Genomic DNA, 26,651 nt, shown 5'->3' on the forward strand with positions numbered 1-26,651 from the left:
CCACCGCCAGAGTCACAGCCCAGGAGGGCCCAAGTATTGTCACTGGTCCTGAGTCCACCGCCAGAGTCACAGCCCAGGAGGGCTCAAGTATCGTCACTGGTCCTGAGTCCACCACCGGAGTCCCAGCCCAGGAGGGCCCAAGTATCGTCACTGGTCCAGAGACCACCGCCAGAGTCACAGCCCAGGAGGGCCCAAGTATCGTCACTGGTCCAGAGACCACCGCCAGAGTCACAGCCCAGGAGGACCCAAGTATCGTCACTGGTCCAGAGTCCACCGCCGGAGTCACAGCCCAGGAGGGCCCCGGCTGCCACAGCCCCACTGGGCAATGATGGAACGTCATGCCACACACCAATGCCCAGTGTAGAGGTCGTCATGCCACACACCAATGCCCAGTGTAGGAAAAGTCATGCCACACACCAATGTCCGTACCAGAACCGCCATGGCAAAGCACCGCTGAACAGGGCAAAGACCGCCATGGCAAAACACTGCTGAACAGGGCAAAGACCGCCATGGCAAAGCACCGCTGGACAGGGCAAAGACCGCCATGGTGAAGACCGCTGAACAGGGCAAAGACCGCCATGGCAAAGCACCGCTGAACAGGGCAAAGACCGCCATGGTGAAGACCGCTGAACAAGGCAAAGACCGCCATGGCAAAGCACCGCTGAACAGGGCAAAGACCGCCATGGCAAAGCACCGTTGGACAGGGCAAAGACCGCCATGGTGAAGACCGCTGAACAGGGCAAAGACCGCCATGGCAAAGCACAGCTGAACAGGGCAAAGACCGCCATGGTGAAGACCGCTGAACAGGGCAAAGACCGACATGGCAAAGCACCGCTGAACAGGGCAAAGACCGCCATGGCAAAGCAACGCTGAACAGGGCAAAGACCGCCATGGCAAAGCAGCGCTGGACAGGGCAAAGACCGCCATGGTGAAGACCGCTGAACAGGGCAAAGACCGCCATGGTGAAGACCGCTGAATAGGGCAAAGACCCCCATGGTGAAGTCTGCTGAACAGGGCAAAGACCGCCACGGCAAAGCACCTCTGAACAACGCAGACACCGTGTAGGAATTAATGGACCGCCACATCAGGCATCCTTATCCCATGTGCAGCTGGGACAGTGACAGGACAGGAACTTTCGCATGGAGACTCATCCAGTATGGGCACCAGTCCCACCCAGTACCAGTAGAGAACTGCATCTACTTGAGAGACTGTGGCTTTGCACTCCCCAGGATGGCACAGTGGGCAAGCCACCCACTGTATAGACTTGAGAGACTGTGGCTTTGCACTCCCCAGGATGGCACAGTGGGCAAGCCACCCACTGTATGGACTTGAGAGACTGTGGCTTTGCACTCCCCAGGATGGCACAGTGGGCATGGTGCCCCGTCGTGGATCTGGTTTCGCATTCATCTGGCCCCCCCTTCCCTTCCCCCTGAGGTGCCTGTAGTATTTCTATCTGATGGCCCGGCAGTGTTATCTCCGATTGTGGTCAGGTGTCATTTGTGGGCCTCGCCCATGCATTTTTGGACTGTTGGTGCACGGACATTGTTGTGTACATATCTGCACTACTTCTCGTATTGTATATAATTATGAGTGATTTTCTAATATATATCAGTATATTTTTGTATGACATGTATATTGGCACATTATAATGTTTGACCGAATTTCGCATTGTGTTTTCATTCTTCCGGGGGGATTGTGGGTTGTTCTTGTGATTTTTGTGAATGCATTGGTGTGTATGTTGTGATATGTGAGGGTGGGGTGTTTGGTGGGTGTCCCCCTAACTTTTGCCTCCCCCCCGTGTCGTAGGTGCAGTACTCACCGGTGTCTGCGCCTACGTAGCTGTTGTTCGTAGGGGAGCAGAAAGACAAGGGCAGGGAGTATTTGTAATTCCGGGTCCATGGAGCCGTCGTTCCTCGTGGGATGTGTTCAGGTGAGCGTTTTCCCATAGCAAAAGCTGTTTCCGCCGTGTTTTTATCCACGGTGAATCCGCCCAGGAAAAGGTGGCGGATTGGCGGGTTGTAATAGTGTGGGCGGTACATTGTCTCCCGCCTGTCTGTTGGCGGTAACCGCCGCGCTGTTTGTCTGTACAGCCGTGGCGGTCGGAGTGTTAAAGTGGCTGTCTTTGTTGGTGGTTTCCGCCAGGGTCATGATTCCCTTTTTTTGTCCGCCGGCCTGTTTGCGGTATTTCCGCAGTTTTAACACCGTCCGCCAGGGTTGTAATGACCACCTTTGTTTGGTAATTAATACTTGTTTAGTTCCACTGTATTGTATAAATAAGTTAATAAGAGGGGGCTGTTTTGAGGTTTTACCTAGTGTCATCATAGATTTTTATGTCACTAAGTTCTAGGGAGAACTCAAACGGGAGTGTGAGGAATCAGTTGGAGATGAACCTTATTGAGGATTGGTTGGAGATGTTGTTTTATGTGTCAGGGTTTTCTATGTAATATACTTACTTACTTCCAAACTTTGAATTTTTGGATTATTCTCAACATATAGCAATACAAACTGATGTTTATATGTTAAGGGGCAGGTTTATGGACCTCCAGTTTACCCAGCCCCCAGTGCACATGCATCAGGCCCCTGCCAATGTCACACGTTTATGTAACCAAGGCAGTGGTGTTAGAAATGGGGTCTTTGGTTGGCAGTCAGCTTACCCCCTGTCCAAACAAGAACCCTCACTCTAGTCAGGGCAAAGGAGAAACACATCTTGTTAACCCCCCGTCGCCTCCTTGTAGGATAGCACGAGCAGGCAGACTTAACTCAGAAGCAATGTGTAACGTATATGTACCAACACACACACAGTAGTACAGTGAAAACACAAAAAAATGGACACCAAACCAGTTTAGAAAAATAAGCAATATTTATCTAAATCAAACAAGACCAAAACAACAAAAATCCAACATTGTCAAGGCAAGATATGAATGTTCAAAATAATAAGCATTTTACTCCATACACAAAGTACCTGGTTTGCATAAAAAATAATGCTGCACGGGCAGGCGTGCGTCGGAAAAGTCAAAGATGCGTTAATTCCTTACTAGCAAGTAAGGCCGTGCATTGTTTCTTCCCCAGTCGGGTAGGTGATGTGTTATTTTTCTCCCTCGCAAGGGAGTGATGCATCGATTTCCAGACAGGACACCTCGGATTCGTGCAGGTTCACAATGACTTTGACGCCCAAGGACGATGCATAAGAAATCCGGTCACACGGTGTTAGAAAACCATGTGGGTTTGCATCATTATGAGCAGCCAGATGCAGGTGTTGCGTGTCATTTCTCTAGCCGCGATGCATAGATCTCCCAGCCGCGATGCAGATGGAGCATCAATTTCAGCCCCGAAGTCAGTGGGGTGTTGTTTATCAGCCGCGTTGCAGATGGTGCATCAAACATTTCCCTGCACTGCGTTCTGTGCGTGGATTTCAGTTCTTGTTCTGCCAACTTCACCTTTCAAGAGCCAGGGACTGGATAGGGCACCACTTGGCAGGGCAGGAGTCTCAGCAGAGAGTCCAGGTGCTGGCAGAAAAAGTATTTGATGGCCCTGAGACTTCAAAACAGGAGGCAAGCTCAGTTCAAACCTTTGTAGATTCTTCTCAAGCAGGAATGCACAACAAAGTCAAGTCTTTGTCCACTTTCACAGACGAAAGCAGCAACTGCAGGATAGCCCAACAAAGCACAGTCACAGACAAAAGCAGCACTTCTCCTCAGCTCTTCTCCTTGGCAGAGGTTCCTCTTGAATCCAAAAGTGATCTTGAAGAAATCTAAAGTCTGGTGTTTTAGGTCCACTACTCATACCTCATACCCCTTTCTGCCTTTGAAGTAGGCAAAACTCAAAGGAACATCTCTGTTGTTACACAAGATCCTGCCTGGCTCAGGCCAGGTCTTAGACACACACCAGGGGGGTGGAAACTGCATTGTGTGAAGGCAGGCACAGCCCTTTCAGGTGTAAAGGTCCACTCCTCCATCTACTCTAGCTCAGATGGCTCATCAGAATATTCAGGCTACACCCCAGCTCCATTTGTGTCAATATCTAGAGGGGATTTACAAACAGCCCAACTGTCAGCCTGACCCAGACAGGGAATCCACAAACAGGAAGAGTCACAGAATGGTTTAAGCAAGAAAATGCATACTTTCTAAAAGTGGTACTTTCAAGCTAACAATCTACAAAACAACTTCACTAAAAGATGCATTTTTTGAATTGTTAGTTCAGAGACCCAAACTCCACATTTCTATCTGCTCTCAAAGGGAATCCGTACCTTAAGAATATTTAAAGGCAGCCCCCAAGAGATAGGCATTGCAACGGTGAAAACCAAATTTGGAAGTATGTCACTGTTAGGACAAGGAAAACACATCACTACATGCACCAGCTTTAATATAGACTGCTTTGGGAGGGGACACACCTTTTTTTCACATGGGTCCCTTAGTATGATGCATATAAGGTCAGTAGGCTCCTGCTGAGTCTTACTATGGTATTCATGACCTTTACAGTTTTGCACAAATTCTGAACCATGGTGGTCAATTCCTAGTATATGGAACAGGCATTTTAGGAGGCACTAAGGGGTGCATGTGAAGTGGCACTGGAGGAGGTGCTGCCCCATCTCTTATGATTCTGCCCCTTGGTCTTTCATGGCTGGTTAATTTGTATTTGTTTGTGTGTGACACAATGCAGCAGACAGGTGTATGAGCACACTACAAGTATGTCAGGTATGTATAGATGATATGTAGTTGGTAATGGCACCACTTGGGTGACATTCCGTATAGGTGCTGCCAGAGGCTTGCACACCATGATTTACGTGGGACTGTGCCTATGTGTGACTTTCTTTAAATGGCTATGGCCTATGCCATTGACATGGCTGTGCTATTCTTTGTTTGCTGTAGTGTGTGCGGGATCAGTATTTAGTTGTCAACCAGTGTACACTTGTAGTGGTTTGTGGGCAGTTTCTGTATGCAAAGGGGACATTGCTCCACCTGTCCACACGTGGTGTGCCAGTGAGGATGTGGCTGTGTTATGTACACGTGGGTGTATGTGTTTGTGATGTGCAATGATTGCTGTGTAGTGTGGCATGTTGCATATGTGTTGTTGCCTGTACATCTGTGTTCCCCTGCTCATAAGTATTTTGTGTGATGTATGTCTTGTTAGTCCTACATGGCTGGTGTGTTGTGTATGTAATGATTGGTATGGTGGCTTACCCATGAGTAGTCCATTGCCATATTGCCCATCCTGGAACCGCTCATTGATAGTGAAATGGCAGAATATGTAGGCATGATGGACACTGCTAGAATATTTTGCTAGGATGTTGGTGAAGAGCTCACTGTGGTCTAAAATGGCCCGTACATTGATTGAATGGGTGTGCTTGCGGTTCCTATACAGATGTTCCATTGCTGCAGGTGGCACCAGTTGTACATGGGCACAGTCCATTGCACCCAGCACATGCGGAAATCCAGCAATTTGGAAGAAACCTTGCTTGGTCTCCTGCTGCAGATGCTGGGTGTTTGGGAAGCAGATGTGGTGGAGTGTGAGGCATATGATCGCGTCCAGGACCTTTGGTCGGAGGACCGAAAAGGATGGCTGGGACTTACCAGTCACTTGTGCTCCCATCATCTGAAAATATCCAGACACCAGCATATGAAGGACAGCAAGGAGTTTTGTCATGGGTGAATTAGTAGTGGCCGTTTGCACCCTTGCTGTGATGTGTGGCGCAATGTGGTGCAGCAAGCAATGGACTCTTGTTCTCTGAGGCCAAGGATGATTGTCCACTGTCTGAAGATCCTCTCCTACCTTCTGTGCTGCTTTTGTGGCTGCTGTGAAGGTGTTTGGGCTTGCTGCAGTGGTGGTGGAGTGACCTGCTGTCTTCGCTGACGACTGAGGTGTGTGATAAGCTGGAGTAGTACCACTTCCATGTTGTCCTGGAGGTTACAAATGCTCCCTCTGTGTGTTTTCCTTGAGTGATGGTGTGTGGGCCTCTTTTAAATGCCTGGTCTAACCAGGTGTTAGATTTTGACGCTAATCGGACTTAGGAGGTCATTACGACCCTGGCGGAAGGTGGAGAACTGGCGGTAAGACCGCCAACAGGCTGGCGGTCTTACTGCATGGAATTATGAACATGGTGGTTACCGCCATGGTCATCCGCTGGTTCTCCGTTCCGCCCGCCAGGGCTGAGACGACCGCTGGGCTGGAGACCTGGGACTCCAGCCCGGCGGCCGTCACTATACCGCCGGCGGTATTTTGACCCGGCTTTCCGCCGTGGATTTCCAGCGGTTTGAACCGCCATGAAATCCATGGCGGTAAGCACTATCAGTGCCAGGGAATTCCTTCCCTGGCACTGATAGGGGTCTCCCCCACCCCTCACCCCCACCCCGACTCCCTCCCCTATCCCCCCACCACCCCTGCCACCCCCCAAAGGTGGCAGGGCCCCCCTCCCCACTCCGACCCCCAACATCACATCACCCATACCCACACGACACGCACGCAGGCTGCACCTACACACTCACACACGCCAACATACATGCCTACATACACACACACAGTCAGACACGCACACCCACATTCAAACATACATGCACACATCCATACAGACATACACGCACTCATTCCCATACACACAACACCCCCGCAAGCAAACACGCACTCCCACCCCCCTTCACACACACACACGCACACCCCCATGCACCCACACAACACCCAACACCCGTCCACCCCCTCCCCTCACGGATGATCGACTTACCTGGTCCGCCGATCCTCCGGGAGGGGACGGGAGCCATGGGGGCAGCTCCGCCGACACCACACCGCCAACAGAACACCGCCACGGCGAATCACAGGACGTGATTTGCTGGGCGGTGTTCTGTTGACGTGGCGGTGGAGGTGGAGCTTCCTCCACTTTCCAGTCTCCCGCCAGTATGGCTGTTGGCGGCTCCCCGTCCGTAAAAGGACAGAGAGCTGCCAACAGTCATAAAAGGCCGAGCGGAAAACCGCCAACACTGGCGGTCTTCTGCACGGCGGTCCTTCAGCGGTCTTTTAAAAAGACCGCCAAGGTCAAAATGACCCCCTTAGTGTCATTTTTGCAGTCTGCTTCCTTGGTATGTGTCGTTTCTGCATCAGGAAGTAAATATGGTGCCAGAGGGCTAGCGTCATTTTTAGGAAAGGGAACTACATGGATCTAAAGTCAAAATATAAATATGCAGTTAAGTTAGCGCCGCTTTTGCGTCATTAAAGATGACACAAAAGCAACACAAGGTTTTCATAAATATGGGCCTCAATTTTGAGACATAAGTTTAAGAAAGCTCCAGCTCTGGCAACCCCCTGATCACAGAGGCCCAGTTCCAGCTAGATCTGAGTGCTGGAAGAAGACCTACACAGGCAAAGGACAAATTTGTATGTCGTTAGTGTAAGTTTGTTCAAGAATTTATAGTCGTTTCCCAGTAAGATTTCACTGCTGTAGGAGAGAGATGTGATAATTCTTGCCCACATGACATTCAAGAGGTGGAGATGGTTGGCCCCCGACAGCATGCTTGATAGTTTTGACAGGGGCCTCTGAAGGGCCAAAGCCTTTGTTTCAACTTACTTCATTCGTTGAACAAAAGAGCTCCTTGCATCGATAAAGACCCACAGGTATTTATAAGATTCTTCCTTTGTTATTCTCTTGCCACTGTAAACCAGCACCCCCCCTTGGAGGATTTCCTGCAAACTTTTATGATTTTGGTTTTCTTTAGGTTGACCTCCAAACTGTTGGTGGGGGTATAAAAGTATAGCAGGTTTAACAAGTGCTGAAATACTACTTTTGTGTAGCTGAAGAGGACAAGGTCATCTGCATATAGCAGTTTGCCGATGCGTTCCCCAACTATCTTTGGGGAGTGACTGTTGATAGTGTCCTTTGTCGATGGGATGAATAATAGCCCTATGCCAGGACTCTGCCAGGACTCTGGGTTCATCAGTAATCATCGGTAAAGCAGGAATCAAAAAAGAAATGAGAGCTTACCCACCCATAAATGAATATGCTGCTAGAAGAGGACCTGGGGAATGCAGTTAGGCCTGGGTTCCCCCATGACCTAGCCTTGGCGAGAACCTGTTGCAACCAGCTAGACAGAGATTGTGGATTCACAACAGAAGAGGAAAAGCAATCATGCTCTTGAAAAGTGGTAGAGGTAGTAGTTTCATTTAGACTAGTGAGGCACCAGTTACTCCATTGCTGAGGTGTTTGACCAATATGGCAGTCTGAGTCACTACTCGACGTAAAGTGCCTATAAATCTAGAATGACCATTCTGGTTTGGAGATGTTTGCACAACCAGATCATCTGGACCTGTTTACCTGCCTGTTTACCAGGGCCCAAAAGTTTCTTGAGTTTTCATACTTCCATATAGGACAGTTGCCTAAAAATGGTTTAAACAGCTTGCCTTCTCAGCTTGACTGCTTGCTTATAATTTTTTGCGCCTGCTTGAATGACAGAAATTGTTTGTTATTTCTTTAAGCATTAAATCAGATCCGTGGGGGGAATGACTTGGGGCCTGATTTAGAGTTTGCCAGATGGGGTTACTCATTCACAAACATGACTGATATCCCACCCGCCATAATACAATTCCATTTTAGCCTGTGGAACTCATAATACAGGGGAAGGGATATCTGTCATGTTTGTGAAAGAGTAACCCATCAACCACACTGTTCAATCAGGCCCTTAGTGTGACTATGCTGCTGTTGTTACAGTTGATCGTGAACATTTTGCAAGAAGTAAGTCAGAAGGTTGATCAGGGATATGTTACCTGTGACTGCCCCTCAGTATATATGGTCAATTCAGCCATGATTTTGCTACAAGTGTCATCTCTCTATTTAAGGCTTTTAAGGTTGTCAGCATGAACTCCCTTGTTGGTTGCACAGGCTAGGTGTGATGGGCCAGGTTGAAGTTTATTCTTATAACATGGGGGGCGATTATCAATCTTGGAGCACGGAGCAATCCGAAACCTTTTCACTAAAGTGAACATTTCAATTTTAAATATGGAGTAATCAAAGTAAGAGTGTGCTTTTAACATCTGTTCTTGACCAATTGGGAAGAATACCCTGTGGAAAACGGCCATTTATAAGTTTGAAGCCCAAATTTCTGAGCTGCAAGACCAGAAAGTCTCCCAATAAGCTTTGTGGGCAACCTTTGGGACTAATTTGTTCTGCAATGTTCTAAGTACCCTCAGAAGTGGTGTCTGTGATTCCCTTGGTGGTTTTGAAAGATGTCCCTGTTATGACCCTGCTTTGAGCAGGTAGGTCGCTTTCTCGCTCCCTCGCTGCTGCCAGCTGCCGCCAGTCTCCTGCTTGGGTTTTCCACGTTTTTCCTTGTTGTCTTCGGTTCTGGTATTTTTTTTTTCTTTCCCTCCCCGTAGCCGCTGCGTCCCAGCGGCCCCGCCCCCCTCCCTCCTCGAGTTTCATTTCTCCCCGTGGGTTCACACCTGGAACCTAGCTGCCCCGCCCCCCCCCCCACCCTGCTATTGGCTCCCTCCTCCCAGCTAACACACCCTCCCTCCTCCCCTCTTATGCCGGCCGCAGCATGGTGAGGAGAGCGACCTCTGACCCTGCTTTGAGCAGGTAGGTCGCTTCCTCGCTCTCTCGCTGCTGCCAGCTGCCGCCAGTCTCCTGTATGGGTTATCCATGTTTTTCCTCATTTACTTCGGTTCTGGTACTTTTTTTTCTTTCCCTCCTCATAGCCGCTGCATCCCCGCCCCCCTCCCTCCTCCAGTTTAATTTCTCCCCGTGGGTTCCCGCCTGGAACCTAGCTGCCCCACCCCCACCCTGCTATTGGCTCCCTCCACCTCTCCTCCCAGCTGACACACACTCCCTCCTCCCCTCTTATGCCGGCCTCAGCGCGGTGAGGACAGCGACCTCTGACTCTGCTTTGAGCAGGTAGGTCGCTTCCTCGCTCCCTCGCTGCTGCCAGCTGCCCCCAGTCCCCTGCTTGGGTTTTCCACGTTTTTCCTCATTTTCTTAGGTTCTGGTATATTTTTTTCTTTCCCTCCCCATAGCTGCTGCGTCCCCGCGGCCCACCCCCCTCCCTCCTCAAGTTTCATTTCTCCACGTGGGTTCCCGCCTGGGACCCAGCTGCCCCACCCCCCGTCCTGCTATTGGCTCCCTCAACCCCTCCTCCCAGCTGACACACCCTGACTCCTCCCCTTTTATGTGGCCACAGCGCAGACGTGCCGCTGGCACGCTGATGGCGTGCCAAAGGCAAGCCTGTCTGCGCCCGTCCGCTCCAAGTCCGTGCCCAGCGCCAGACCCCGTGGCCAACACGCCCCCACGCTACCTTTCGCCATTACACCGCCGACGAACTCCACGCCTTAAACCCATGTTGTTCCTCCATCTGCTTCCAGTCCACACCAACGTGCACCAGAGGACCCTTCTCCTGCAATGCCTGCAACTTCAGCTGCAAACTAATCCCCGAACACCATAACAAATAAACAGACTGCCACCTAAGATGCATCCTGCTGAACACCCGCTCCATCCACAAACACGCAATTGAACTCTGGGACTTACTGACCACACACTCACCGGACATCGCATTCCTCACCGAATCATGGATGAACCCTGTCTCGGAACCTGACATAGCAATAGCTATACCAGATAATTACAAAATCACCAGAAGAGACCTCAACAACAAACCAGGAGGAGGAATCGCCATAGTCCACAGAAACACCATAAGAGTCTCCACCAACTCCGACGACATCATCAAGTCCGCCAAGCACCTCCACTTCACAATCTACGTAAACGCTAACAACACACTCAGAGGAACACTGGTCTACAGACCCCCTGGCCCGAGACCACAGTTCTACGACGACATCGCCGACACCATCAGCTCCCAAGCCCTCGCCTCAATGGACTACATCCTCTTAGGCGACCTGAACTTCCACCTGGAGAATAACAACAATGCCAAATCCACGAACCTAATCGACAACCCCGCCAACCTCGGCCTCAAGCAACTCGTCACTTCACCGACCCACTCCGCAGGCCACACACTGAATCCCATCTTCTCAACCAGCAACCACGTCTCCTTCAGCCACACCACCGAACTCTACTGGACAGACCACCGATGCATCCATTTCTCCTACCAGAAACCAGTCACTCACCACCACCGCACACAACCTCCCTGACGCAACCGGAGCAAAATATCCACTGACCAACTGATTTCCACCCACTTCCAAACACCCCCCCCGGACCTCAGACCCCAACACAACCACCACCAACCTGCACAACTGGATAGAAGACTGCGCCAACACCCTCGCACCACTCAAAAAACACCCAAACACTCCACACATAATCAAGGCCAGCTGGTTCACCCCAGATCTGCAGGAATCCAAAAGACAATACCGCAGAATGGAAAAAAGCTGGCATCTCCAATGTCATCGCCTTCAAGGAGGCCCTACGCAGACATCACCAAATGATCCGCACCGCCAAAAGGACCCACTTCAAAAACCGCATCAGCACCAACGCTCACAACTTCAAAGAACTCTTCGGCATCATCAAAGAGCTCTCCACCCCCAGGGCCTGATCCAACGAACCCCCACCATCACAGGAGCTCTGCAACTCACTCACATCTCATTTCCGTTGAAAGATAGAAGAAATCCACAACAACTTCAACTCCCAGACCAACCAGCCAACTACAAACACCCACGAACCCTACGCTCCAAGCAACAACCACCTCTTCCACACCTGGACCCCTGTCAACACAGAAGACACAGCCAGCACCATGGCCACCATCCACTCCGGATCACAATCGGACCCCTGCACACACCACATCTTCAACAAAGCTATCACCATCATCGCCCCCCATCTCTGCCACACCATCAACAGTTCCTTCGAATCAGCCACCTTCCCAGAGAGATGAAAGCATGCAGAAATCAACACCCTGCTAAAGAAACCAAAGGCAGACGCTGATGACCCCAAGAACTACCAACCGATCTCCCTCCTTCCCTTCCCAGCCAAGGTCATCAAAAAAATTGTGAACAATCAACTATCCTGGTTCCTGGAAGACAGCAAGGCACTCAACACCTCCCAATCCGGATTCTGCAAAAACCACAGCACCGTGACCGCACTCAATGCTGCCACAGATGACATCAGGACCATGCTCGACAAAGGAGAAACAGCAGCACTCATCTTCCTGGACCTCTCCGCAGCTTTTGACACGGTATGTCATCACACTCTCCGCACACGCCTCCACAACGCTGCAATCCGCGACAAAGCACTGGACTGGATCTCATCATTTCTCACGGACAGGACCCAGAGAGTTCGCCTCCCGCCGTTCCTATCAGAAGCCTCCAGAATCACCTGTGGCGTCCCTCAAGGATCTTCGCTCAGCCCCACACTTTTCAACGTGTACATGGCCCCCCTCAGCAACATCTCACAAACACACCACATCAACATAGTCTCCTACGCTGATGACACTACGCTCATCATCTCCCTCACGAAAGACCACACTACTGCAAAGGACAACCTTCACAATGGACTCCACGCCATCACCAGCTGGATGGAATCAAGCCACCTCAGGTTAAACGCAGACAAGACAGAATTACTCATCTTCGGCACCAACTCCTCAGCTTTGAACGACCTCTGGTGGCCCACCTCCCTAGGATCCGCACCCTCACTCACCACCCATGCACGCAACTTGGGCTTCATCTTGGATTCCACTCTCAGCATGACTCAGCAGGTCAATGCCATCTCCTCTTCTTGCTACAACACCCTCCGCCTGCTCCGCAAAATCTTCAAATGGATTACCATTGAAACCAGGAAAACCGTCAGTAGTCCATTGGATTGCGGAAACGCCCTATATGCAGGAATAACAAACAAACTCCAAACAAAGCTGCAAAGAATCCAGAACGCATCAGCCTGCCTCATTCTGGACATCCCACGCTGCAACCACATCTCACCCCACCTCAGAGACCTACACTGGCTACCAGTATCAAAGAGGATCACCTTCAAAATCCTCTGTTATCACGCTGTAAGAAATAGGGTTTCTGGTTGGCTAGGGTATGCACCTAAGCCAGGCAGAACTCACCCACTCTAGTCAGGGTGAGCAAGTTGCACACCCAAGAAACCCCTGCTCACCCCCTTGGTAGCTAGTCACAAGCAGCCAGGCCTATCCCGGAGGCAATGTGTAAAGCGTTTGCACAACACATACAACACACGTGATGCACTATTCCCACTACAAAGGAAACACTACACCAAGGTGGTCATTACAACCCTGGCGGTCGGTGTTAAAGCGGCGGTAAGACCTCCAACAGGCCGGCGGTAAAAAAATTGGAATTACGACCGTGGCAGAAACCGCCAGCAAAGATAGCCATTTTAACACTCCGACCGCCACTGCGGTACAAACAAACAGCGCGGCGGTCACAGCCAACAGACAGGCGGAGGACAATGTACCGCCCACAGTATCACAACCTACCAATCCGCCACCTTTTCCGGGGCAGATTCACTGCAAACAAGAACACAGCGGAAACTGGACTTCGAAGGGAAACCGCTCACCTCTACACACTCCACGAGGAACCAGGACGCCATGGAGCCAGAGCTTCACATTTTCCCAGCCTTTATCTTCCTGCTCCTCTACCAGGAGCACGAACGCCAGTGGCGAAGACCACGGTGAGTACTGCACCTACGACACAGGGGAGGGGGAGGGAAAAAACAGGGACACACACACACACGCAACACCCTCACCCCCACCCTCACCCACTACAACACACACACAAGTACGTGTTGATACATTACAGTTACACCCCCCAACCCCCAGAGGACCAACCAGCCTCAGACACCCCTGCCAATGCAGCAGCTGAAACCCCCTGTCCTCACAAGCAGGGACATCAATGTACAAATCCAGGAGGTGCTGATAGCAAGACACCCACCACTGCCAGCAAGAAACTTAATTCTTAATATTCTCTTTGGTTTGTCACACATTCACTATGTGGACTGATCCTGAACCCCATTCCATGTATGATGGGAGGAATACTCTGGAGTTTGGACTTCCGATGGTGTGGCATCTACTCCTATGAGTTCACTCAAAATAACTGACCCCTTCAATTTTCATTTACTCTTTTGCCACAAGGTTTCACTCATAGGGGGTCATTCTGACAGAATGACGGAAGCACCGCCAACAGACTGGCAGTGCTTCAAAGCCCATTCTGACCGCGGCGGTAAAGCCGCGGTTGGAAAACCGGGGCCGGCGGTTTCCCGCCGTTTTTGCCCCGGCTGGGCGAATCCGCCAGGACAGCGCTGCAAGCAGCGCTGCCCTGGGGATTCTGACCCCCTTACCGCCAGCCTGTTTCTGGTGGTTTTCACCGCCAGGAAGAGGCTGGCGGTAAGGGGTGTCCTGGGGCCCCTGGGGGCCCCTGAACTGCCCATGCCACTGGCATGGGCAGTGCAGGGGTCCCCTAACAGGGCCCGGGCCATCTTTTCACTGTCTGCCTAGCAGACAGTGAAAAGCACGACGGGTGCAACTGCACCCGTCGCACGGCCCCAACACCGCCGGCTCCATTCGGAGCCGGCTTCTGTGGCGCGGCCTCATTCCCGCTGGGCCGGCGGGCGCTAACTTGGCTAGCGCCCGCCGGCCCAGCAGGAATGTTGGAATGCCGGCAGCGGTCTTTTGGCCGCATGGCGGCCGATTGGCGGTTACCGCCTGGCGGGCGGCAAAGTTGGAATGACCGCCATAGCACTGTAATAAGTTCACAACTCACAAACTCATTGTCTGCTGTCTTAAATTTCACATTTAGCAATGTATATATGTAAGAACAGGGGAAAGGTACAATAAGAAAACAAGCAACTTGTCAAGCAGGGCTATGGTAACTGTACACAGTGCCCAGCTCAGGACTTCAACCATTCCACACAAACACATACATACCAGCATCTTGTCAAAGAAGAACAATTATCACATTGTTCAGCTCGTAGGCTGTCAATATGTCTGAAACATAGCAAACCACACATGATTGAATCATACTGGGTAAATGATCAAATTTACCGGTACACACCTGCAGACCATGGAAGGAAGGAATATTTCAGACATTGTCCTGTTGAATAGGCAAATATGAAATTGGTTGATGTCATTAGCTGGAGCCATATCATCTACCTCACAAAAGGAATCCAACATCATATAATGCAAGACTCTGAGAGATGGCAGTACAAATGTTCCTGATCACAGGGTCATTACATTGCAGTGCTTCTGTATCTGGTGATATGACACAAATCAATGTCAGTGATGTACCACAGGCACTTTGGCCTACAATGATGAAACACATCAACAGCTACATGGAGTTCATAGAAAATGAATGTTTAGCCATTTTGAAGGGGAAATTAACAGGAATTTTGCCTGGGACGACATCTTTTCTGGCCACATGATGACCCACATGATGCATTAGGGCCACCATACAAGGAACAAGTCCAATGAAGTCTTCCAAACTTCCATCCTATCACTGTGTAAGCTGTCCTGGCACAGGTCTTGTACGCTCTAAGTCTGTAACCTACATTCCCCGGAACAATCTATGTCCACTTGATATGTGCATAGTTATGACACTATACATATGACACAATTCACATAGCAAATGGCTGGTGAATGCAGTCGGTGTATTAAATTCCACACAAATAAAGCAAAATCTCCAAAATGTGATTGTGTCAAAAGCTTACTCATAAGACACACTCTGCCTGTATTTGCCAGCGCTTCAGCTTCAAATAGATATACTTCTCACATAATCACAACTAGAGTTCATTGTACAGTCAAAGTCATGACATTTCATGCCGTACTTACACTCATGAGAAGAAGCTGTTGATGAGATTATGTCTAAAATCTGCTCCTTCCTCTTCACCACTATCATCTTCTTTTGGCATTTCCGGATTTGCACCTGGTGGCACCGCAGGCTCCCCTTTCTCTGGGATGTAAGCGATGTTCCTTTACATGCCAATGTTATGTAGCATGGGCATGCCACAGTGATTTGACACACCTTCCTGGGAAAGTAGAGGAGGGCTTCCCCAGTCTTGTCCAGACAGCGAAATCTGGCCTTCAGGAGCCCAAAAGCCCACTCGACTGGCCACCGTGTTCTTCCATGAGCCTCACTTCCCCTGCCATAGTTGGATTCCTCAGCGGTGTTAACAACAAAGGACGATTGGGATATGCTGAGTCTCCTGTATTGTAAAGAGACATATGTGTCGTACTGACTCACACACTTCCTGATTGTAGTACCTGACATTGCACACACAGGATCTTGACATATGTAACTTACCAACAAGCAAGTCCTTTTCCGGTTATACCTGTAACATTACCTGGGGTATGGTGCTTTCCCCATAACAAAGAAATCATGGGCTGAACCTGGGAACCAGGCATAGTCACTTGAAGTGTGCAGATCTAACAAGCAGACAACTTTCACATTGATTGAATGGAAGTGTTTTCTATTGCAATATACTTCTTCACTGGCATGCAGTGGCACCAATGCAATATTTATGCCATCAGCGGCTCCCACAACATGTGGACGGTGAGCAAATCCATAGAAGTCAACCTTCACATTGGCTAAATCCTCACGTCTGTGGGACCTGATGTAGCTGTCAATGTGTTTCATCATTGCTGATAGCAAGTATCTTATACCATGTCGCTTAAAACACATTGAGCATTGGTTGTGACATACCACCAGTTATAGCCACTCTGGCCCTCATTACGACCCTGGCGGTTTGTAACCGCCAGGGCCGCAGGACGCGGAGGCACCGCCGACAGGCCGGCGGTGCCCCGCGGGGCATTCTGACCGCGGCGGCTTAGCCGCGGTCAGAGAAGGGAAACCGGCGGTCTCCCGCCGGTTTCCCGCTGCCCCCAAGGAATCCTCCAAGCCGGCGCAGCTTGCTGCGCCGGCTTGGGGATTCCGACTCCCCCTCCCGCCATCCAGTTCCTGGCGGTTCTCCCGCCGGGAACCGGATGGCGGGAGGGGGAGTCGCGGGGCCCCCGTAAGAGGGCCCCAAAATGTATTTCACTGTCTGCCTTGCAGACAGTGAAATACGCGACGGGTGCAACAGCACCCGTCGCACCTTCCCACTCCGCCGGCTCTATTACGAGCCGGCATCCTCGTGGGAAGGGAGTTTTTCCCTGGGCTGGCGGGCGGTCTTTTGGAGACCGCCCGCAAGCCCAGGGAAAAGCTCATAATACCCTCCGCGGTCTTCTGACCGCGGAGCGGTATTATGGAGGGCGGGATTCTGGCGGGCGGCCTCCGCCGCCCGCCGGAGTCGTAATGAGGGCCTCTATATTGAAATGACCATGTGGCCAAGAAGTGCAATACTGCTATGAGTCTCACAATGGGTGGTATACATGTTGGATTATTGTTTTGAGGCATGAGACCTGGCTCTAGCTGATGACAGATCTTTGGATTGTTTGCCCATTCAGACGGAACTGCTTTATTATGTTACATTCTTTCATGGTTTGGAGATCTGGAAGTGGATGGTAGACTGGAGGTTGTTGCATTCTCCCTCTCCTATGGTAGCTATTTGTGGAATTAAATGATTTGGAGCATTAGTTATTGTGTCCAAACCAACATATCTGATGAGTAAGACCAAAATCATGTGGCTAAGCATTACTGATTGGAAACATAATACACCTGTTACATATCAAAACTGTCTACTGCTCAAGATCCGACTATGATCCCCCTGGCCGCCTAGACATTTGTCTATCAAATATATGTGCATATGCATAACTCACCTATCTGCTCCCCTTATGCTCCTTGATATTGTAAAGTATGTTCTGACTGCCAAAAATACCGACACCCGCTTGGCTCAGTGCACCACGGTTCTATAGCATCTGTGACCAACAATGCACTACATTGATGATTGTGTAGGAGAATTTACATGTCAAGGGATCTGTACATCTTTTGAGCTGTTACCACACATTAATAGGTGTTGTGACACATTTAAAAGTCAGTAAAACTGTATTTTTCACTACCAAAGTGGGGGATTGGACTTTAGGAACCTCCCCCCGCCTGCGGAAGTCAACCGCGCAGTTCCAACTGCAGGGGACACAGCCATAGGCTAATGTTATTGACTGTGAAGCTTACAGCACAATGGATGTTCCCATTGATGGTGATGACTGAATATGTGGCGTACATGTATGCCACAGATTCGAAAATAACTCACTTGCCTCCTAACACTGCTTTCATCAACACCTCCACAACTTCAGCTCCTGTGTGCCACCTCTGGGAGCAATCATGCCCGGCCAAGAGGGTGAGAGGATGCCAGCCTTCTCTCCAGAGGAGCTGGAGAAACTTGTTGAAGACGTTCTTCCCCTGTATGGTTAGCTCTATGGCTCACCAGAGGAACAGGTAACTATCTCACATACGTATTTTACCATGTTCAAAACAATCCTTTACTTCCTCACAGGCTATAATGTACCTCTAAGTCCCAGTGAGTAATTTGGGTGCCTGTTGTCACAATCTGTGGTCCAGACACTGGGTGCGCAGGTTGTGGATTATGGATCCCTGTACTTCAAGTATTTCAAGTGATCATTTTGTTGTGTGATGTGTGATAAGTCCTAGATACTCCTTGTGCTGCATTCATATACCTAAGCAAGTAAACTTTACAGCCAAACAATTAAGACAGTATAGGTATTTGCATTGCAGCTTGAGCTGTGTATGTATACTGTTAGAGTCAGTTGAGGATGTTGTTAGCAATGTTTAAAGTCCCACAAATCACTCAGCCCAGATCAGGCCTTGGCAAACTGTGGTATGAGACCAATTTAAAACTCACTGAGCCCTTCAGAGTACCACACAACCCTGTATTCACATATAGGATGGTCCCAGGATGTATTTTCATGTATGGAAGTGACGATAAAGTGCTGTTCCTCTAGGTTCTGTATGCTCAGTCTGCAGAGGGCAAGGCTAGTCAAAGCCTTTTCACAGTATGGGATATAGCCCAGGCTGGTGCAGAGTAACAGTGGCTATGCAACTGAGGCACTGGGCCCACTTCCTGTAAACCTTCTGATCCTTGGATGTGGCCAAATGGAGTCTTCGTAAGCAAAATTCAACCAGAATGCTTTCACATTTACTACATTTGGAATGGGGACTGAGTTAACTACCTGATACTGGTATTTTTTTTCCATTGACCCTCATGGGTGCAATTGCCTAATGACAGGCCCCTTACTCCCACACATCTTTTGGCACCTTTCTAGAAGTCATGCTTGTACACTGCTGGCCTTTTGCGCAAGCTACAAACCCACAGTGCATATAGGTGTCTGATGCAGGGAAGATCATGACATCTGAATCACTAGCTTTGTTACATGCACCCAATCAGACCAAACATACCTTGGTGGGTTGAATGTCATCTCCATAGAAGTGCCACATATGGTAAGTTGTGTTTCCTGTGATACCACTATAAACCACACAAACCCACTGAGAATTGGGATAAGATTCAATTATGTAGACCAGATTTCCACAATTCCACAGAGAAGAAGCTTTCATTGAGGCCCATGCCAGCCCTTTCATTGTCACCTAAGTCTTACACTGTTGTCTGTACCATGGTAGTTGACTGTATGTACCGTATGTAGCGAGTCAATGTGCCTGGATGTTAAAGTGTCTGTACAGTCATGCACAAGTAGTTTACCGTTCAGAAGTTCATAATGTTGTGTTGTGTTTCCTAGTGGTTCAAATCAAAGTGCATATTGCTTCGCCATGGGCTACATGATGTCAGTGGGCTTGCTTAGTCAGTGTAGGCAATGACCAGGTTTGTGGATATTCAGCAGGTGACTCCAAAAGTGTGCATTTATGTCCCTGTATGTATCACCATTTGTGAATTACACAAGTTGTGTGTTGACAATTATATCATGCTTGTGCTAGGTGTTTCCAAAATGTGTGTTAAACAACCAGTTACCCAAAAGAAGTGCAATTGTGACCTATCCATTTGTCTATTGCATCCATGAAGGTCAAATCCCCATCAGAAGCAAAGGATTTTGAGAGCCATTGGAAAAAAGATGGGAAGACCTGAAATGCTGGGCTTGGAAGATTGCAGAGGTCCAGCTGGGGCTGACCTCTCAATGTGGGCAGGGTGCACCCGGACCCTGACCCCCCTGATGGCCCACTTACTGGTGGTGGCCTATCCTGAGCTTGATGGGAGTTTGAGAGTAGTACAGCAACTACAAGGGGGTCAGTCCTGGGTATTTTCATACCTGTTATATTGCCAGGTTGATGTTTTAGAGGCAGACACATCAACCTGAATATTGGAGATGGCTAATGTGTGATACACAAAATGAACTATTGTTTGTGTGGGTATGGTAGTTGGTGCATGGTGATGTGCCTTGCCTCTTGTTCTGCTGACCAGGGACACAACGGGGTACAGTCCATTACTAATAAACTCCCTTGAGCAGAAACATGGCTAAGTGCAGTGGCTAATCATCTCTTGTTGTTTCATGTTGTGTTTGTCATTTGTACTAAACAGTCCACTTGTCTTCAGTGTGTCAGGCCCAAACAACATGAGGTAATAGATCACTGTATTCAGCCATGTGGCTACTCAAGAGACTACCTCTCATGTGGTGGTGGCCATCATAAATGTGACATAGCATACATTGTTCTTTGTGCACAGTCACTGAGCAACATATTCCCCTGGTAAGTAGGATATGCAGAGTTAAATGATTTGGGTAACATCACTGTTGGCATCAGTATGTATTATCATGTGTACCTTGCACTTTTGTAGTATCATTTCCAATATAGTTAAATAAATGATTTACCTGTCTCCATGGGATAATGTTTAATTTCAACACATAAGTGTATGCCAAAATCTCCTGTAAAATAGTTTCATATGATGGGTATACAGTTCATGTGCTATGACAGACAGGAGTGTATCAACATTGTTTCCTAGGTCACACATACCATAACCCGTTTCTCCCTGTCAATTTGCATGAACAATTGCAGAAGTAATGAAGGGCATGATAGGTAGACCTACAGTATTTAGTCACAATGTGCATTTCCATGCCATTGATGTTGATTCATGTGGCTAACTGATTTGCTCATGTCAAACGTTGAAGGTTCATTACCTGACTGTTGACATGCATCAGGGAGTGAAATGCAGAAATGTTGAGACCATAATTGAGTGTGTAGACTCAGTAATCCAATGAAATCTGTGTTTGCATAACATAAAGGTACAGAGATGTGCCTTCCCATTGAGAAACATGTTAAAGACCCTCTTTAGATTTGGGAGATTCCCTAACCCACAAAAAGATTCAATGTACTATTACCTTTTAGGTATGCAATGTTAAAAGGGTGTTCCCAGCAGTACCAATTGAAACAGGTGATTTCCCTAGGCCTAGCTGATTCATTGTGCTGTGGTTATTTGATGACAAGTATCCCAGACATTTTGATCAGATTGTCTCCAATGTACTTTTCCCATCAAGAGGTGTTATCTAGCAAAGCAACATTAGTACAACAGCCATTACACATTGTAGACAATGTACATATTGTGAAATTACCATTGGTGAGTTTTTACAGTGTGACCTTTTCACCTTCTTGGGGCTACTGTACTTCTTACTGCAACGTGGCTGGATTATTTGGACATCATTTCATCATGATGTGGTAGTGTACATATGAACATTTGCCGATTGCAGGATCTGGTGTGGAATCTGTGAGAATGTCCTTGACATTGCCGTTATATTTGATGCCAACAGATTAGTGAGGGGTGCTACAAGAGCCAAACGTTCAAGGTGACAAGGTCTCCTACTTGATCCATGGGTGTTGTGATTGGACAACTTCACTCATGCAACTGAAGTTGTCTGTGATTCTGATTTTCCTGTGTGCAAATGTTTACAGTTCATGTAGCATGCATGCATGTAGTGTTGCAAATGTTGGAGGTGCTTTGGAGGACCTTGGGCTGGGGGCTACTGTACATATTGTCATGTTTTGTACTCAAAGCTGTTGTTCAAGTGTGTTCAGGAACACAGGCAGACCCTATTTGTATTTATCATTTCAGCATAGATCACAGGCAAGCAGAGGAGGCAGGGGCATGTCAATGGGGAAGCAGCTGGCAACGGTACCTCAGATCACGAGACATCAGACAGAGAGGGACCGAGTGGCCCAGAGGGTTAGGGGAGTGCCACGGAGGAATGCGGCTCCACACCATCTTCTTCTTAGTCGGCCTCCAGTAGACAAATCCCTAATGGTGACAAACCCATTGGGACATACTTCTGTACCATCCTTATCTGCCACCCCCAGCTCCGTCTCCACCCTACCTGTTACTCTCCACCCAGCTGGCCAGGCCTGCTCTCCCAGGAGGGTAGCCATCTCCTTTGAGCCAGACACCTCAACCCCTTCTGCTTTTACCCCTGTTGCCATAAGTAAGGAGGCTGTTGACCTTCTGAGGAGCATCTCTGCCATTCTGAATGCCATCCAGGTGCAGGGCACCCAGCTCTAACAGATGGTTTTGTACCTTGAAGGAATTCACAGTGCAATATCTGGCTACAGATATCTTTACTGGCTCTGACCTCCTCCCTCACAACACCCTTCCACCTCTCACAATCCTGCCCCATGACCTTCCTCTTCCCCATCCAATTTCCCTATACCCATACCTGTCAAAAGCACACTCACACATATGCACACACACCTCAACAGCCCCAAGCAGCACACATAAACACAAACACCACAATACACACAAGCATACAAGCACTACACAGTCACTCCCTGTAGGAGGCTGGCCTGGCTTGTAGTGGGTACCAGAGGTACTTACACCTTGTGCCAGGTCCAGTTATCCCTTATTAGTGTAGAAGAGGTGTTTCTATCAGCTTAGGCTGATAGAAGGTAGCTATGGCAAAGCAGCTTAGGCTGAACTAGGAGACATGTAAAGCTCCTACTATACCACTGGTGTCATATGCACAATATCATAAGAAAGCACAATACACAGAGCCACTAAAAATAAAGGTACTTTATTTTTCTGACAATATTTCAAAAGTATCTCAGTGAGTACCCTCAGTATGAGGATAAGTAATATACACAAGATATATGTACACAACCCAAAATTAGGTAGGTAATAGCAAGAAAAGTAATGCAAACAGTGTAGAATTACAATAGATTGCAATAGGAGCACATAGGTATAGGGGCAACACAAACCATATACTCCAAAAGTGGAATGCAAACCACGAATGGACCCCAAACCTATGTGAGCTTGTAGAGGGTCGCTGGGACTGTAAGAAAACAGTGAGGGTTAGAAAAATAGCCCACCCCAAGATCCTGAAAAGTAGGTGTAAAGTGCACCTACTACCCCCAGAGAGCACAGAAGTCGTGATGGGGGTTTCTGCAGGAAGAACAAACACCAGCAATGCAACAACAGTGGATTTCCAGACCTGAGTACCTGTAAGACAGGGGGACCAAGTCCAATAGTCGCAACAGTGTCAAGAATGGGAAGGAGCCCAGGAAATGCCAGCTGAGGGTGCAAGGAAGCTGCCACCGGTTGGAAGAAGCTTGAAGTTCTGCAAGAAAGAAGAGGACTAGGAACTTCTCCTTTGGAGGATGGGTGTCCCACATTGCAATGAAGCTTGCAGAGGTGCTCCCACACAGAAAAAATGCAAACAAGCCTTGCTAGCTGCAAGGGTTGCGGTAGAGGTTTTTGGGTGATGCTGTGGCCATGAGGGACCAGGATGTTGCCACTTGGAGGAGGAGACAGAGGGGGCACACAGCAACTCAGGGAGCCCTCACAGAAGCAGGCAGCACCCACAGAAGTACCTGAACAGGCACCTGGAACAAAAGTGTACCGGAGTCCACGCAAAGTCACAAAAGGGAGTCCCACGACGCCGGAGGACAACTCAGAAGGTTGTGCACTGCAGGAAGGAGTGCCGGCGACCCAGGCTTGGCTGTGCACAAAGGAAATCCTGGAAGAGTGCACAGGAGCCGGAGCAGCTGCAAATCATGCGGTACCCAGCAATGCAGTCTAGCGTGGGGAGGAAAGGACTTACCTCCACCAAACTTGGACTGAAGTGTCATTGGACTGTGGAAATCACTTGGACAGAGTTAGTGAGTTCCAGGGACCACGCTCATCAGGATGAGAGGGGACCCAGAGGACCAGTGATGCAGTCTTTTGGTGCCTGCGTTAGCAGGGGGAAGATTCCGTCGACCCACTGGAGATTTCTTCAGAGCTTCTGGTGCAGGGTGAAGGCAGGCTACCCCCAGAGCATGCACCACCTGGAAACAGTCGAGAAAGCCGGCAGGATGAGGCTCTACAATGTTGCTAATAGTCTTCTTGCTAAGTTGTTGCGGTTTTGCAGGTGTTCTGAGCAGTCAGCGGTTGATCCTTTGGTAGAAGGTGAAGAGGGAGATGCAGAGGAGCTCTGGTGAGCTCTTGCATTCGTTATCTAAAGAATTCCCCAAAGCAGAGACCCTGGCTACCAAGAGAGGTAAGAGCCTATCAGAAGGAGCCTCTGACATCACCTGCTGGCACTGGCCACTCAGAGCAGTCCAGTGTGCCCCCAACACCTCTGTTTCCAAGATGGCAGAGGTCTGGGACACACTGGAGGAGCTCTGGGCACCTCCCCTGGGAGGTGCAGGTCAGGGTAGTGGTCACTCCCCTTTCCTTTGTCCAGTTTCGCACCAGAGCAGCGCTGGGGGATCCCTGAACCGGTGTAGACTGGCTTATGCAGAGATGGGCACCATCTGTGCCCATCAAAGCATTTCCAGAGGATGGGGAGGCTACTTCTCCCCAGCCTTCACACCTATTTCCAAAGGGAGAGGGTGTAACACCCTCTCTCAGAGGAAATCCTTTGTTCTGCCTTCCTGGGCCAGGGCTGCCTGGACCCCAGGAGGGCAGAAACCTGTCTGAGGGGTTTGCAGCAGCAGCAGCTGCAGTCAAGACCCCGGAAAGGCAGTTTGGCAGTACCCGGGTACTGTGCTAGAGACCCGGGGGATCATGGAATTGTCCCCCTCTGGTATTGGGGTGACAATTCCATGATCTTAGACATGTTACATGGCCATGTTCGGAGTTACCATTGTGACGCTATACATAGGTAGTGACCTATGTATAGTGCACGTGTGTAATGGTGTGCCCGCACTCACAAAGTCCGGGGAATTTGCACTTAACGATATGGGGGCACCTTGGCTTGTGCCAGGGTGCCCACACACTAAGTAACTTTGCACCCAACCTTCACCAGGTGAAGGTTAGACATATAGGTGACTTATAAGTTACTTAAGTACAGTGGTAAATGGCTGTGAAATAACGTGGACGTTATTTCACGCAGGCTGCACTGGCAGGCCTGTGTAAGCATTGCCAGAGCTCCCTATGGGTGGCAAAAGAAATGCTGCAGCCCATAGGGGTCTCCTGGAACCCCAATACCCTGGGTACCTCAGTACCATATGCTAGGGAATTATATGGGTGTACCAGTATGCCAATGTGAATTGGTAAATTTAGTCACTAGCCTGTTAGTGACAAATTTGGAAAGCAGAGAGAGCATAACCACTGAGGTTCTGGTTAGCAGAGCCTCAGTGAGACAGTTAGGCATCACACAGGGAACACATACAGGGCACATACTTATGAGCACTGGGGCGCTGCCTGGCAGGGTCCCAGTGACACGTAGACTAAAACACCATATATACCGTGAAATATGGGGGTAACATGCCAGGCAAGATGGTACTTTCCTACACTCGCGCCATCCACAACAACCACCATGCCACCATACCACCAGATAGCACCCCAACACCAAAAGACACAGCCACCACATCCACCATACCCCAGACACCACCCCAACATACAAACACAGAAAGCATATTCACCATATACCCAGACAACACCCCAAATTCAGATACAACCACCACATCCACCATTCGCCCAAACACCATACCAGCACCCACAGCCACAGCCATGACATCAACCAGACCTCCAGACACCACCACACAGACACAACCGAAAGAATAGGTAAATATGCTTTCATTATTTTTTGCCATTGGGGGCCCTAACTTAGGCCCCCCTGCATAGCACAGGGTGCAATGGCCATGACCAGGGGACCCTTGTCCCCTGTGCTGGCCATTGGGGTGGTGGTCTTGACTCCTGTCTTTCCTAAGACAGGAATCATGTTTTTGGGGGTGGTGTGCCAGTAAATGGAGCTACTCTGGTTAGAGGCATGTCTTTGCCTCTAACCAGGGTAGTGTAATTTTTTGAGGCACAACCTCCTCCTTTCCTACCAGCACCTCCACCTGGCTAGCGTAGTTTTTCAGAACGCTAGCCGGGCCTTACCGCCGGCTTGCACCATTCTATAAATATGACGCCAGACATGCGTCTGAGAATGACGCAAGCTGGTAGTAAAGTTCTTGGTGCAAAACTGCACTAGTGCAGTTTTGCACCAAAAACTATAAATCTGGGCAATAATGTGTTACATTTGTCCCTCTGATGTAGATTGGACATTTGTTTAATGTGTGCAAGCTAGAGGTTTATTTGTCCACGCATGAATGGTGTTCAATTGTGCTACATTCCTGTACAATTGAATGGACAAGAGTCCATCTAAATGTGGGTACTTTACACTTACTTTATCTAATTGTGTGACCCATGCTGTTACTGCTATATTTGCTTTCTACATTTGCACTTACACAGTTGCCACATGGGCATGACACTTGGTTATACTAGTGGTTGTCCCTGATATTCATCAGGTAAGAGTACTTGTGCAAATAGTGTTTTTGAGGCATGTGCAAAGTGAAATGTGTCCTAAGGCAGAAGTCTTCCTGGGGTC

Source organism: Pleurodeles waltl, chromosome 5, assembly GCF_031143425.1.
Source record: "Pleurodeles waltl isolate 20211129_DDA chromosome 5, aPleWal1.hap1.20221129, whole genome shotgun sequence".
In the NCBI taxonomy this organism is placed as follows: Eukaryota; Metazoa; Chordata; class Amphibia; order Caudata; family Salamandridae; genus Pleurodeles; species Pleurodeles waltl.